This window comes from Uranotaenia lowii, chromosome 3 (assembly GCF_029784155.1).
Source record: "Uranotaenia lowii strain MFRU-FL chromosome 3, ASM2978415v1, whole genome shotgun sequence".
Lineage (NCBI taxonomy): Eukaryota > Metazoa > Arthropoda > Insecta > Diptera > Culicidae > Uranotaenia > Uranotaenia lowii.
Genome location: NC_073693.1, coordinates 366,245,911 through 366,260,207, shown reverse-complemented (window position 1 = coordinate 366,260,207; position 14,297 = coordinate 366,245,911). Strand labels below are relative to the sequence as shown.

The 14,297-nt window shown below is 30.5% G+C and overlaps 1 protein-coding gene across 1 annotated transcript in view; it reads right to left on the bottom strand.

Annotated features, from left to right (window-relative positions):
* Positions 1-14,297, bottom strand: part of LOC129750911 (basic-leucine zipper transcription factor A) — a 100,450-nt gene that overhangs the window by 8,158 nt on the left and 77,995 nt on the right.

The window sequence follows — 14,297 nt, the reverse complement described above, 5'->3', positions numbered from 1 at the left end:
CACACACATGGTAATAAATTTGTTTCTGGCTGATAAACAGGTCCGAACCGGATATTGCAGAACGAGGCGATGTTTATTGGTAAGTTAAAAAGTTGCTGACATATGTTCAGAGTCCATGGTAGGCGATAAGTTGAAATGCGTATAATCTTAGATAGAATATCGATTTGCTATAAATAAAATTTAACAATTTTGGGAAAACCAGACTTATTCAGTTGATTAGGCTTGTCGGATTGAATTTAATCTAGAGTTGATAAGTCATCGGAATGCAGATAACTACTCAATTATGACTTGTTAAAAAAGCAATTCAGCCTCGACGATTAATTCTGTTGAAAACAAGTTTGCAAAAACTTAAGTTGGGGAATACCCATTCCAATAATCCTAAACACGAAGAATATGGGATATTTTTAACTTGCAAAGGCTAAAAATAACACCCACCACCACCTGTTGTTGACTTTTGATGTTCCATGCTCAAACAACGATTAAAAAAAACTTTCAAAGTATGGGCTATCAAACATTGAAGAAAAGCGCAGAAAAACAACAAGAAAATAAATATTTTATTGAATAGGATCGGCTGAATCAGTTTGTTGTTTGTTCCTGGTAAACGAGACTTTCAAATTTCAAATTAAAGACACTTTTTTGCTGGTTCTTAGGCTAGGATGTAAATTAGGGTAACAATGGATGTATAGGTAAAAATTTATTAGCGAATTTCTAAAACGGATCGTGATTTTTGTCATTTTTCGTTTTTGTCCTTTCTGTCCATTCGGTCATTTTTATGATTGCTGCACTGTGCCATTTTTGTAAATTCTATCATTTCTGTTATTTTCAAAAGGATCAAAAACTGTTTCAAGTCAAAAACGATAAAATTTTAATTTTTATCATTTTCGCCATTTTTGTCATTCTCGTCGTGATCATCATTTGCGTCATTTTTTGCTATTTAAGTTAATTACAACATGTAAATGTATGCATTTGCTGTAAATGTCATTGATGGTATTTTTTATGCAAACTATGTCATTTTCGTCGTTTTCATTAATTGCGTCGTTTCTGTCATCGATGTCATTCATGCTTTTTATAGCATTTATGTCTCTTTTTGTAATTTTTGTAATTTTTAACAAATTTCTAATTTTGTCATTTTTGTATTTTTTGTAAGTTTTGACGATTAGATAATTTTATTCATTTTTGTCATAATTGTATTTTTTGTCATTTTTGAGACTTTTATCTTTTTTTTTTATCAATTTTGTCATTTATGTTGTCATTTTTGCCATTATTGTCGTTTTCATCATTTTCGTCATTTTTGTCGTTTTTGTCATTTTTGTGATTTTTGTCAATAAGTCATTTTTGTCATTTAAGTCGTTTTAGTCATTTTTGACAATTTAATTCATTTTTGTCATTTTTGTCATTTTTGTCATTTTTGTCACTTTTGTCATATAAGTCATTTATGCCATTATTTCATGTTTGTCATTTTATCCCTTTTTGTAATTTTAGTCATTTATGCCATTTTGGTCTTTTTTATTCATTTTTGTCACTTTTATCATTTTTGTCATTTTTACCATTTTTGTCATTTCTTGTTTCTTGTAATTTAATTCATATTTGTCCTTTTTCTCTTTTATGTAATTTTGGCACAATAGTTATTTTTATAATTGTTGTCATTTTAACCATCTTTGTCGCTTTTGTTATTTTCGTCATATTTATCATTTCTGTCATTTCTGTCAGTTTTGTAATTTTTTTCATTTTTGGCATTTTTGTAATATTTGTCATTTTTGTAAGCTTTATCACTATTGTCGTTTTTGTGATTTTTGTCATTTATGAAATTTTGTCATTTTTGTTACTTTCGTCATTTTCGTCATTTTCGTCATTTCTGTCATTTTTGTCATTTTGGTCATTTTGGTCATTTTGGTCATTTTGGTCATTTTTGTCATTTTTGTCATTTTTGTCATTTTTGTCATTTTGTCATTTTTGTCATGTTTGTCATTTTTGCCATTTTCATCATTTTTGTTATTTTGGTCATTTTGATTATTTTGGTCATTTTGGTCATTTTAGTCATTTTGGTCGATTTGGTCATTTTTGTCATTTTTGTCATTTTTGTCATTTTTGTCATTTTTGTCATTTTTGTCGTTTTTGTCATTTTTGTCATTTTTGTCATTTTTGTCATTTTTGTCATTTTTGTCATTTTTGTCATTTTTGTCATTTTTGTCATTTTTGTCATTTTTGTCATTTTTGTCATTTTTGTCATTTTTGTCATTTTTGTCATTTTTGTCATTTTTGTAATTTTTGTCATTTTTGTAATTTTTGTAATTTTTGTCTTTTTTGTCATTTTTGTCATTTTTGTCATTTTTGTCATTTTTGTCATTTTTGTCATTTTTGTCATTTTTGTCATTTTTGTCATTTTTGTCATTTTTGTCATTTTTGTCATTTTTGTCATTTTTGTCATTTTTGTCATTTTTGTCATTTTTGTCATTTTTGTCATTTTGGTCATTTTGGTCATTTTGGTCATTTTGGTCATTTTGGTCATTTTGGTCATTTTGGTCATTTTGGTCATTTTTGTCATTTTGGTCATTTTTGTCATTTTTGCCAATTTTGTCATTTTTGTCATTTTTGTAATTTTTTGTAATTTTTGTAATTTTTGTAATTTTTGTAATTTTTGTAATTTTTGTCATTTTTGTCATTTTTGTCATTTTTGTCATTTTTGTCATTTTTGTCATTTTTGTCATTTTTGTCATTTTTGTCATTTTTGTCATTATTGTCATTTTTGTCATTTTTGTCATTTTTGTCATTTTTGTCATTTTTGTCATTTTTGTCATTTTTGTCATTTTTGTCATTTTTGTCATTTTTGTCATTTTTGTCATTTTTGTCATTTTTGTCATTTTTGTCATTTTTGTCATTTTTGTCATTTTTGTCATTTTTGTCATTTTTGTCATTTTTGTCATTTTTGTCATTTTTGTCATTTTTGTCATTTTTGTCATTTTTGTCATTTTTGTCATTTTTGTCATTTTTGTCATTTTTGTCATTTTTGTCATTTTTGTCATTTTTGTCATTTTTGTCATTTTTGTCAATTTTGTCATCTTTGTCATTTTTGTCATTTTTGTTATTTTTGTCATTTTTGTTATTTTTGTCATTTCTGCCATTTTTGTCATTTCTGTCATTTTGTCATTTATGCCATTAAGTCATGTTTGTCATTTTATCCCTTTTTGTAATTTTAGTCATTTATGCCATTTTGGTCATTTTTATTCATTTTTGTCACTTTTATCATTTTTGTCATTTTTACCATTTTTGTCATTTCTTGTTTCTTGTAATTTAATTCATTTTTGTCATTTTTTTTCTTTTATATAATTTTGGCACAATAGTTATTTTTATAACTGTTGTCATTTTAACCATCTTTGTCGCTTTTGTCATTTTTGTCATATTTATCATTTTTGTCAGTTTTGTAATTTTTTTCATTTTTGGCATTTTTGTAAGCTTTATCACTATTGTCGTTTTTGTGATTTTTGTCATTTATGAAATTTTGTCATTTTTGTTACTTTTGTCATTTTCGTCATTTTCGTCATTTCTGTCATTTTTGTCATTATGGTCATTTTGGTCATTTTGGTCATTTTGGTCATTTTTGTCATTTTGGTCATTTTTGCCATTTTCATCATTTTTGTTATTTTGGTCATTTTTGTCATTTCTGTCATTTTTGTCATTTTTGTCATTTTTTGTCATTTTTTGTCATTTTTTGTCATTTTTGTCATTTTTGTCATTTTTGTCATTTTGGTCATTTTGGTCATTTTTGTCATTTTGGTCATTTTTGCCATTTTCATCATTTTTGTTATTTTGGTCATTTTTGTCATTTTTGTCATTTTTGTCATTTTTGTCATTTTTGTCATTTTTGTCATTTTTGTCATTTTGGTCATTTTGGATATTTTGGTCATTATGGTCATTTTGATCATTTTTGTCATTTTTGTCATTTTTGTCATTTTTGTCATTTTTGTCATTTTTGTCATTTTTTGTCATTTTTTGTCATTTTTGTCATTTATGTCATTTTTGTCATTTTTGTCATTTTTGTCATTTTTGTCATTTTGGTCATTTTGGTCATTTTGGTCATATTGGTCATTTTTGTCATTTTTGTCATTTTGGTCATTTTTCTCATTTTTGTCATTTTGGTCATTTTTGACATTTTTGTCATTTTTGTAATTTTTGTCATTTTTGTCTTTTTGTCATTTTTATCATTTTTGTCATTTTTGTCATTTTTGTCATTTTTGTCATTTTTGTCATTTTTGTCATTTTTGTCATTTTTGTCATTTTTGTCATTTTTGTCATTTTTGTCATTTTTGTCATTTTTGTCATTTTTGTCATTTTTGTCATTTTTGTCATTTTTGTCATTTTTGTCATTTTTGTCATTTTTGTCATTTTTGTCATTTTTTGTCATTTTTGTCATTTTTGTCATTTTTGTCATTTTTGTCATTTTTGTCATTTTTGTCATTTTTGTCATTTTTGTCATTTTTGTCATTTTTGTCATTTTTGTCATTTTTGTCATTTTTGTCATTTTTGTCATTTTTGTCATTTTTGTCATTTTTGTCATTTTTGTCATTTTTGTCATTTTTGTCATTTTTGTCATTTTTGTCATTTTTGTCATTTTTGTCATTTTTGTCATTTTTGTCATTTTTGTCATTTTTGTCATTTTTGTCATTTTTGTCATTTTTGTCATTTTTGTCTTTTTTTTTCATTTTTGTATTTTTTTTCACTTTTGTCATTTTTGTATTTTTTGTCATTTTTGTCATTTTTGTCATTTTTGTCATTTTTGTCATTTTTGTAATTTTTGTCATTTTTGTCATTTTTGTCATTTTTGTCATTTTTGTCATTTTGGTCATTTTGGTAATTTTGGTAATTTTGATCATTTTTGTCATTTTTTGTCATTTTTGTCATTTTTGTCATTTATGTCATTTTTGTCATTTTTGTCATTTTTGTCATTTTTGTCATTTTGGTCATTTTTGTCAATTTTGTCATTTTTGTCATTTTTTGTCATTTTTGTCATTTTTGTCATTTTTGTCATTTTGGTCATTTTGGTCATATGTGTCCTTTTTGTCATTTTTGTCATTTTAGTCATTTTTGTCATTTTTGTCACTTTTGTCATTTTTGATATTTTTAAAATTTTTGTCCTTTTTATCATTTTGGTCATTTTTGTCAATTTTGTTCATTTTGTATTTTTTGTCATTTATGGCAATATTGTTATTTTTTGTAATTATTGTCATTTTGGTCATTTTGGTTAATTTTGTCATTTTTGTCATTTTAGTCATTTTGGTCATTTTTATAATTTTTGACATTTTTGTTATTTTTGTCATTTTCATCATTCTTGTCGTTTTGGTCATTTCTGCCATTTTTATCATTTTTGTCATTTTTGTCATTTTCGTCCTTTTTGTCATTTTGGTCATTTTGGCCATTTTTCTCATTTTTGTCCTATTAATCATTCTTGCCATTTTTCTCATTTTTATCACTTTGATCATTTTGGTCATGACAAAAATCATTTTAGTCATTTATGATATTAGTCATTTGTTATTTTAGTCATCTTTCATTTTAGACATTGTTGTCATTTTTATCATTCTTTTTTTTTGTCATTTTTGTATTTTTTGTCATTTTCGTCATTTTGGTCCTTTTAATCATTCTTGCCATTTTTGTCATTTTGGTCATGACAAAAATCATTTAAGTCATTTATGATTTTTGTCATTTGTCTTTTTTGTCATTTTTGTTATTTTTATCATTTTTTTCCTTTTTTTCATTTTTGTATTTTTTTGTCATTTTAGACATTTTGTCATTCTTGTCATATTTGTCATTTGTGTTGTATTTGTCATTTTTGTCATTTTTCTCGTTTTTGTCATTTCAATTATTTTTGTCATTTTTCAGTTTTGTCATTTTTGTCATTTTGGCCATTTCTGACATTTTCGTCAATTTTGTAATTTTTGTTATTTTCGTCTATTTTTGTTATATTTGTCATTTCCGTAATTTTTGTAAATTTTGTCATTATTATATTATTTGTCATTTTTGTCCTTTTTGCTCATTTTTGGCTTTTTGTCATTTTTGTAATTTTTGTCATTCTTGTTTGAACATTTTTGCAATTTTTATCATTTTAATCATTCTTGACATATGTGTCATTTTAGTGTCATTTTTGTAATTTCTGTCATTTTTATCATTTTTGTCATATGTTTCATTTTTGTAGTTTTTGTCATTTTTGTCCTTCTAGTCATTCTTGTCAATTTTGTCATTTGTGTCATATTTGTAATTATTGTCATATTTGTCATTTTTGTTGGTTTTTTCATATTTGTCATTTCTGGCTATTTTATTTTTGACGTTTTTGTCATTTTTGTCGTTTTTGTCATTTTTGTCATTTTTATCATTTTCGTCATTTTTTCACATTTGTGGAATATGAGAAACAATAAAAGATTTTGTTTTTAATTTATATATAAAATACCTCGATTTTTCGATTGTACATATGGAATTTTGTTGCATGCAATCTTTTGTAAAATTCATTCCACTTTTTATTTTATTTTTTTCTATTTTCTCTGTAATCCTCCCTCGTGATGTTTGAATTTGAAATTTGATCAACTAAGTTATCCGCGTAAAAAGCAGCTGATCAATATCTTCAAAAATCTACAGATTATTATCACGTAATGCATGTTAAGCATATAAAAGCAAAACGGCAAAAAGGCAATTATACATTCAAACGGAAATAACACATTCATTAATCGTATTCAAATTATTCCGAGAATACTCATCACAAAACATTTGATATTCGAACGTTAAACGTTACACCAAACTGAGAGATTCCCCATTAAAGATGACTCTAAATGGACAGCGCTTATATTGTTGGAAAAGTTTGTTTTAATTATGACAGGCAGGAGCGGGGCGGATATCACAGACCAGTTACTACAAGTGTGAATTCCCGTCCAACCAAATCCGCCTGAAACTGGTATCAATTTGACCGGCACAGCCGGTAAGTTCCAGACTTCAATTGGTGACGACGATGACAGTCACAAATTGGTCGTGTTGGTTGTCTTTTTGCTGCTGTTTTTTTTTTGTTTATCACAGAGCTGCTATTTTTAGAGCATCCTTTACGGAATGGTTTTTGATTTGAGTGGGTGGGATGATGAAGTGGCTCGATTATCACACGAAATTTAAAAAAAGCTTTTTATTTTAAAATAGTTGGGATAGATTACCCATTGATTCAAAAGATAAGATTATTTCAACATAAAAAAACCCCCAATTGTAAGAGGCAATCATAAATTTAAGATTTCTTGAAAACTTTTCTATTCAATTGGACTTGAGGTATTACAATGGAAAGATTGTTCCGCAGGAGAGTGCCTTTCATTATACATGAAATGTTGGTATATTTAAAATCTTCCACACATACCACTCTTCAATAGAAGAAGTAAAAAAGATTGTTTTTGTTATCCGAAATATTTTCGATACTCTCGAAGTGGTTTAAACTGGTTTCCCCGTGACATTGATTGGTTTATTTGGCCGGTTTGATTGTTCATTCGTGGGGGGATAGCTGTCTGTCTCGCTGTTTCGGCATTTTTTTTGTACGATTCATGGCAATTAGCGCTCAACGGATGCGAAGTTATTGTTGTTGAATGATGATATTTTCATGGTTTCTAAAAATAAACAACTCACGAAGTTAGGTCGAATCAATTTGATTGGAATTCGGCACAAGTTTTTTTTTGCATCCTTTTCCATACATTGTAGGTCGCAATTGAGCAAAAAAATGTGGTCATTTATTTTATGTGAATTTAAGCCTGAACGAACAAAAACAAAAAAAAAACAAAAATATATGAATAATACGTCAATCGCAAGACATCCTTTTATTGCCCAGAGTGGGATGAAAATAGTGCACCGCGCATAATAATAACACGTCATCGTATTATTGATAACGTGTAGCCACTGAAATTCATTTGAAAAGTATAAACGATGATGACCCGCCTAACCCCAGGGGAGTTTCCGAGGTTATCAATCGGTGGCCATCACTCGACAGGAGTATGGGTTTAAACAGCAAAGTGATCGAACGCAGGCATTGAAATTTTACTCATCTTGATGGGAATTCGCACTGGATTGTTAACTTTATATGAATAAAACATCACCTCTTGATAGTCGTTCGTTTGTCAACACAGAAATAGTTAGACCATTGTTTACTTTCCTTTTAGCGGGTCAGATGTTTGACAATCGGAATGGCACGGTGATTGGATGGCTAGGTCAGTAACAACACAAACGCGAGATAACAAGATTAATCGAGAAGGAATACTTCCAACACTTTAGGATCGCCATCATAGGAAAAGTCTTATCGTTTATTTTTCATGATTTCTATTTTCTACTATCCGTAAATTTGACTATGGTTAAACTGAACAAATCTACTTATCCTTCTAGACTAAAGTTGCCAGAGTTTTTCTTAGCACGTATCCGGGCTGGACAAATCCGGGACATTTTGTTCAAAAACCTGGACATTTGATTCAAAAATCGACGACCGAAAATCCGGCAATATCCGGGCAAATTTTGTCAAAACCCAGAAATTACTCAACAAAAATTAACAAAAAAAAAAACCATCAAAACTCATCGACAGATTTTAAATCGCTTTTTAGGCTTCCAAACAACCTACCATGATTATTCTTATGAAACTTGCTTGAAAACATTTCGTTTTGGAGGCATAAATAAAAAAAATATTTTTAAATCTTATCTGATTGTATTTCATGAATTTTGTACAACTATGCTTTTGAAGAAATTAGATTGATTTTCTAAACGTAAATTCATTTTAAAAATTGGTTTGATTTCACCTTGTGAATATAGGTTAGAAAGTTATTGATGTGTCTTCGTTGATTTTATCCATACAACTGCAATGATAACAAAGTTTACAATTCTTAACCCTTAATTTTTCTGAATATACAGTTGCGTTCAAAAAAGAATGAAATCGCGTGAAGTTGCGCACCCACTTCCAACTTTGACAAGCTGCCATTTCTCTCTCAGTTAATATTTTTTCATGAAAATTTCACACAATTTTGTTCAACTATCCAACTAACACTCTACAAAGTTTGAAGTCCTTACAATGCCGGGAAACAAAGATACAGCTATTCCCGTAAAAAAGGGAAATTTGGAATTGCTTCACTAAATTTGCTGTATTTTCGACAATTTTCATTGAAAAATCTTGAAATTTGGTCCAAAGATGTAAAAATGTTTGATCTAATATCAGGCCAAGTTTCGTCGAAATCGATGAACGTGATCAAAAATGGTGCCGGGTAGAAAAATGGGTTCATTATCGCCCAGCAGACGATTTCATTCTTTTTTGGACGGATGTTTGTATGGAAAACATCGTAATCCATGTATTCTTGCTTTTTCTTTCACCAAATCAAAATTTATCACAAAGACTGTTGTAAATTGATAGGAACTTCGTTCGTGCTTTGTTTAGAAATAGAAATTGTTCCAACAGAGCTGGTATTGAAACACAAGAACGAATAGAACACTCGCTGTAATTGTGTATCAAATTTGTTTATTGGTATAATTAGCAGGTCTTTTTTGAAACTCTGTTCTTCTTAGTTGGAACATTTTCTCTTCAGAAACAAAGCACGAATTAAGTTTTTAACAATTTACAACATTCTACAATAAATTTTGATTTTGCGAAAGAAAAACCAAGAATACATGGATTACGATATTTTTCATACAAACATCCGTCCAAAAAAGAATGAAATCGTCTGCTGGGCGATAATGAACCCATTTTTCTACCCGGCACCATTTTTGATCACGTTCATCGATTACACGAAACTTGGCCTGATATTAGATCAAACATTTTTACATCTTTGGACCAAATTTCAAGATTTTTCAATGAAAATTGTCAAAGATACATCAAATTTAGTGAAGCAATACCAAATTTCCCTTTTTTACGGGAATAGCTGTATCTTTGTTTCCCGGCGTTGTAAAGACTTAAAGTTTTGTAAAGTGTTAGTTGGATAGTTGAACTAAATTGCGTGAAATTTTCATGAAAAAATATTAACTGAGAGAGAAATGGCAGCTTGTCAAAGTTGGAAGTGGGTGCGTAGCTTCAAGCGATTTCATTCTTTTTTGAACGCAACTGTACATATTTGATGAGTTACAAATTGCTGAGGACAAGTTGTCGGAATTCAACCAGACCTCATCGGCATTTTTTGAGATATGGACCAGAATTAGTAGTTTTTAATCCACTTAACTATTAACAATCATTTTCGCTTTTTAGGTTTTGTAAATGATATTCAAATTCTGTTGTTTCTATTTTTTTAGAGGCGATGGTGCTCAGTTCGAAAGTTCACTAAAGGTTCAAAATGTTAAATTCTAGCATAAATTAGAAAAAAGCCCCTGAGCTCGAAAATATGCTAGGTTTTCATTGAGAGTTTCAATAATCAAAGTTTAATAATCCAGAACATAGTTAGGGTGTTAGTTTCACAAATTTAGATAGGATTTTAAATCCTGACTTTTTCCCACATTTCCCTGTTCCTACTTCTCTCAGAATTTTGTGATATCGTCTGACGTACCACAAGGTAATCATCTTGGACCGTTACGATTCATTCTGTTTGTGAACGATTTGTGCGACCAAATGACCTCACATAAGCTTTCTCGGCCAATTACGTCACTAACAGTAGACTGTCTTTTACTATAGAATGACCTTAATGCTGTTACGAGATGGTGCATGACAAATGGTATGCTGGTGAATGTTGAGAAATGTAAAACAGTGAGTTTTTCAAGATCACACCTGACCATAAGAACGAAAATTATCGTCCTATTTCTATTCTTAACTGTTTAGCGAAAGTATTCGAGACCTCAGTGTATGATGCTGTTTACCCGTCCGCTATTAATAAATGGCGTCCAGAACGGTTTAATCACCTCAAACCAGATGACATTCACTAATTTTCTAATACAAAAACTCGAGAAATGTAAGCAGGTAGATGTTAATTACATTGATTTATCTTAAGGCTTTGATCGAGTGTCTCACAGATTATTGATAGAGAAACTCCGACGCTTGGGACTACCTGAATGGATTACGGCTTGGTTTGCGTCGTACTTGAATTCCCGCACAACCTCAGAGTCAGAATAAACTCCTACTTCTCTTAGAATTTCGTGATACCGTCCGGCGAACCACAAGGTAGTCATCTTGGACCGTTACGATTCAGTCTGTTCGTGAACGATTTGTGCGACCAAATGACCTCACATAAGCTATTCTAAGCAGATGATCTGAAGCTTTCTCGGCCAATTACGTCACCTCTAGCACAGTTCATTTCAAAGATGTATACACCCAAAAAACGCTTTATTGCTCGATCGTCAGAAGCTTTCTTGAGGCGCAGCTCCTGTTTGGGCCCGTACTAATCGACCCTAAGTCAATCCACAGTGGTGCAGAGCATCAATCTAGCTGTACGAAATTAATAGCGCCCAGGGATGAAGAGGTAGACAGTTGATGTTTTCAGCAACATTATTACATCATTACATCACTCTCAGAAGCTACCCCAAGTAACCAAAAGTTCCATAAAACAGTCTCTTAAAAGCTTACTCAGCCCTTCTCGAAGGCTGTATAGTATTCTATTCAGCTGAAAATTTAAGTTCTTATCTACACTTTCAATTTCTATAATCGAAGCTGAGTAGAAGGCTATTCAGCCTTTGCATGAAACTTTCAATAAAGAGAAAAAAGGAAGAAAAAAACATAGCGTTCACTTTTTACGTACTTTGAAATCTATCAACTTTCAAATCTGTTGTAGGCTAATTTTAACTGTTTTCTAAATTCATATCATACTTACTTAAAATTATTGGCATGTTTGAAGATTTGAACCTGGACCTACGTAGTGAGAACTGAACACGCTACCGCTGTACCATGGCCAATGCTTAAATTGATGTTCTTAAAAACATCAATTTATAGTTTTCACTTTTTCTAAGCAGGCTAAATTTAAAAATGTAAACATTTGTTTTCATCAAATTATGCATAACATATTTTCAAACAAGACCGGCACGATTCGAAATCAAACTAAGTTTATTTAAGTTTTATTTTTCTTTTAATGATTTGTGTGCCTTACTTTTTCTTTGAAAGAAGGAATAGTCCTTGCGGTTGGTCGGCAAGGTGCTGCGGAATCAGTTTCGAAAAAAATAAATGGAATGCCAAATGGAGCTCGTGAAGAAGTACGGTATTTCAAATGAGTATTTTGTTTTGTTTTTTTTTTTGTACCACTAACGATTATTTTGCAAATTTTAGATTCTTGATTGGAGACTAAAATCGCTGTTTTTCAAAATAGATCTGAAAAAAAAAAACACAAAAGATGCATATATTTGATTATTCTCAGCAGTAACAAACCAAGTAAACGGTTGGTATTAATATTATGTGTGCTTCCGGTCGCATTAAACCATCCGTGTCAGCCAGTGACGACCTTGCTGTAGGTGCGGAGGTGTTGCTCTGTTTCTACCGTGACAATTTTTTTTTTCTAAAGAAACAATCAAGGAGACTCGGTGTGTGGAATATAAACAAAGAAAATTTTCAAAACAAAATGTAAATAAAATATCAAACTATTATGTTCGTTTGGTGAAAAAAAACTATACTTTCAATGATTATGATGTATGACCCTGTGATAGATTAATGATGTTGCTAGAGTTAGGCTGATGTCATGCTGAAACAACTAGCAACGCAACGCAACGCAACGTTCCAATAAGATTGCGTTGCATTGCATTGGTATGTCATGCTGGCGCGACCTGTCACTTTGAAATTCCCTACAAATCATCACTTCTCTACATCTGATAATGCTTTGAATCGTCTCCTTTCTTTCCGGAGCCATCAAAAACTCATCAAATCACGACCCGGATTGCAAGAATGCCGAAATTTGAACCGACAAAATTCCTTGTTTTTTTGCCGGAACTAAGAATTCATGAAAATTTTCTCGCCGATTAGGATAGTTTTTAGTTTATTATCACAAGTTCGGACAGATCTTCGTAATATTGTGCTTAAAACCCGGAATCACTGCTTCAAATCGAGAAAAAACAATGTTCCTATTGGATTTCCTACTAGTCGCGCTACTAAACACATTGGCATCAGATTGGTCGCGCTACTCAAAGCGACCAGTATGACAGGTCTGCGCGATTTCCATGGAGATCAAATGAGAGCTGGTTAGTCGTGTGAACGTTGCGTTGTAGGTCGCGTTGCTAGTTGCTTCAGCATGACATCAGCCTTAACGTCGTGATGCGTTTTCCTAAGCCAAATTTTGTTCAAATTACGGGCTTCTTTATTTTCCGAATAATCCATATAACATTCGCTGTTAAAAATTGAGAACAACTCCGAAAAGTTTTCAGGAGAGTGTTAAAAACCATCGAAAAGTTATCGACAAAATTCAATACACATGGAGTTCCATAGAAGTTCAGAATAGAACCAATTAGTTCGTTGGGAGTTCAGAATGGAACCAAAAAGTTCGTTAGGAATCCAGAATGGAACCAAAAAGTTCGTAAGGAGTTCATTAGAAAGTACGACGGTTAAAATTGATATTCAAACTACACAAGTCACTTAGAACGCACAAACATGAACTATGATACTTCTAGGGACTATTCATGTTCGTTCAGAAGTACAAATTGAGCACTTACGAGAATCGGTTATCATTTCTCTCGAGTACTTTTTACTCAGCCAAATGTGAACTTTTATTGTACACGATTAAGTAACTATGTGACTTTTGGTTACTTGGGTACAATCAAAGTAAAATTATACCTTGAAAAAGCAGATTTTAAATCTGACGCGTTGTAGATTGGATAAAAAAAGTTCGCTGGGTTGACAATTATCGAAGATTTCTTTACGTAATATTTGAACGGTCCCAAGAATGTAAAAAATACCTTATTCCCCTGCAGTTTTCATATTTTTAATTTTTTTGAAAATTAATTTAAGTTTATTAATATTTGTCACGCAGGAGCATTCAAATACATTTTGCTTAGAAAGCATATCATCAATGCAAGGGAAATTTGAGATTCAATTGAACTTACAACGTTTAAATTAAAATCATGAGCAGACTCAAATTGTTGGGCTAATTTTTTAGCTTTTCTGGGATTAGTTAAAAGAAGTTTATCCCATCCTTCAAAGTAAGAATTGGCTTTTGGGGCTTTTTCAGAATATTAGGTTATTTCCAAAATGGTTTTGAGTAGGGTTTTTGCAAAATTTTCATTGCGAATAAAATTCAAACGAATTTAAATCTCTTTTTGAAGATCGCAATAAATAAATTTCAAATAAGGATATAATTCGTTGATTTTGGCGTTGACGAATGTTTTTCAGTCGTATCAAAAACTGAAGATCATAATCGATC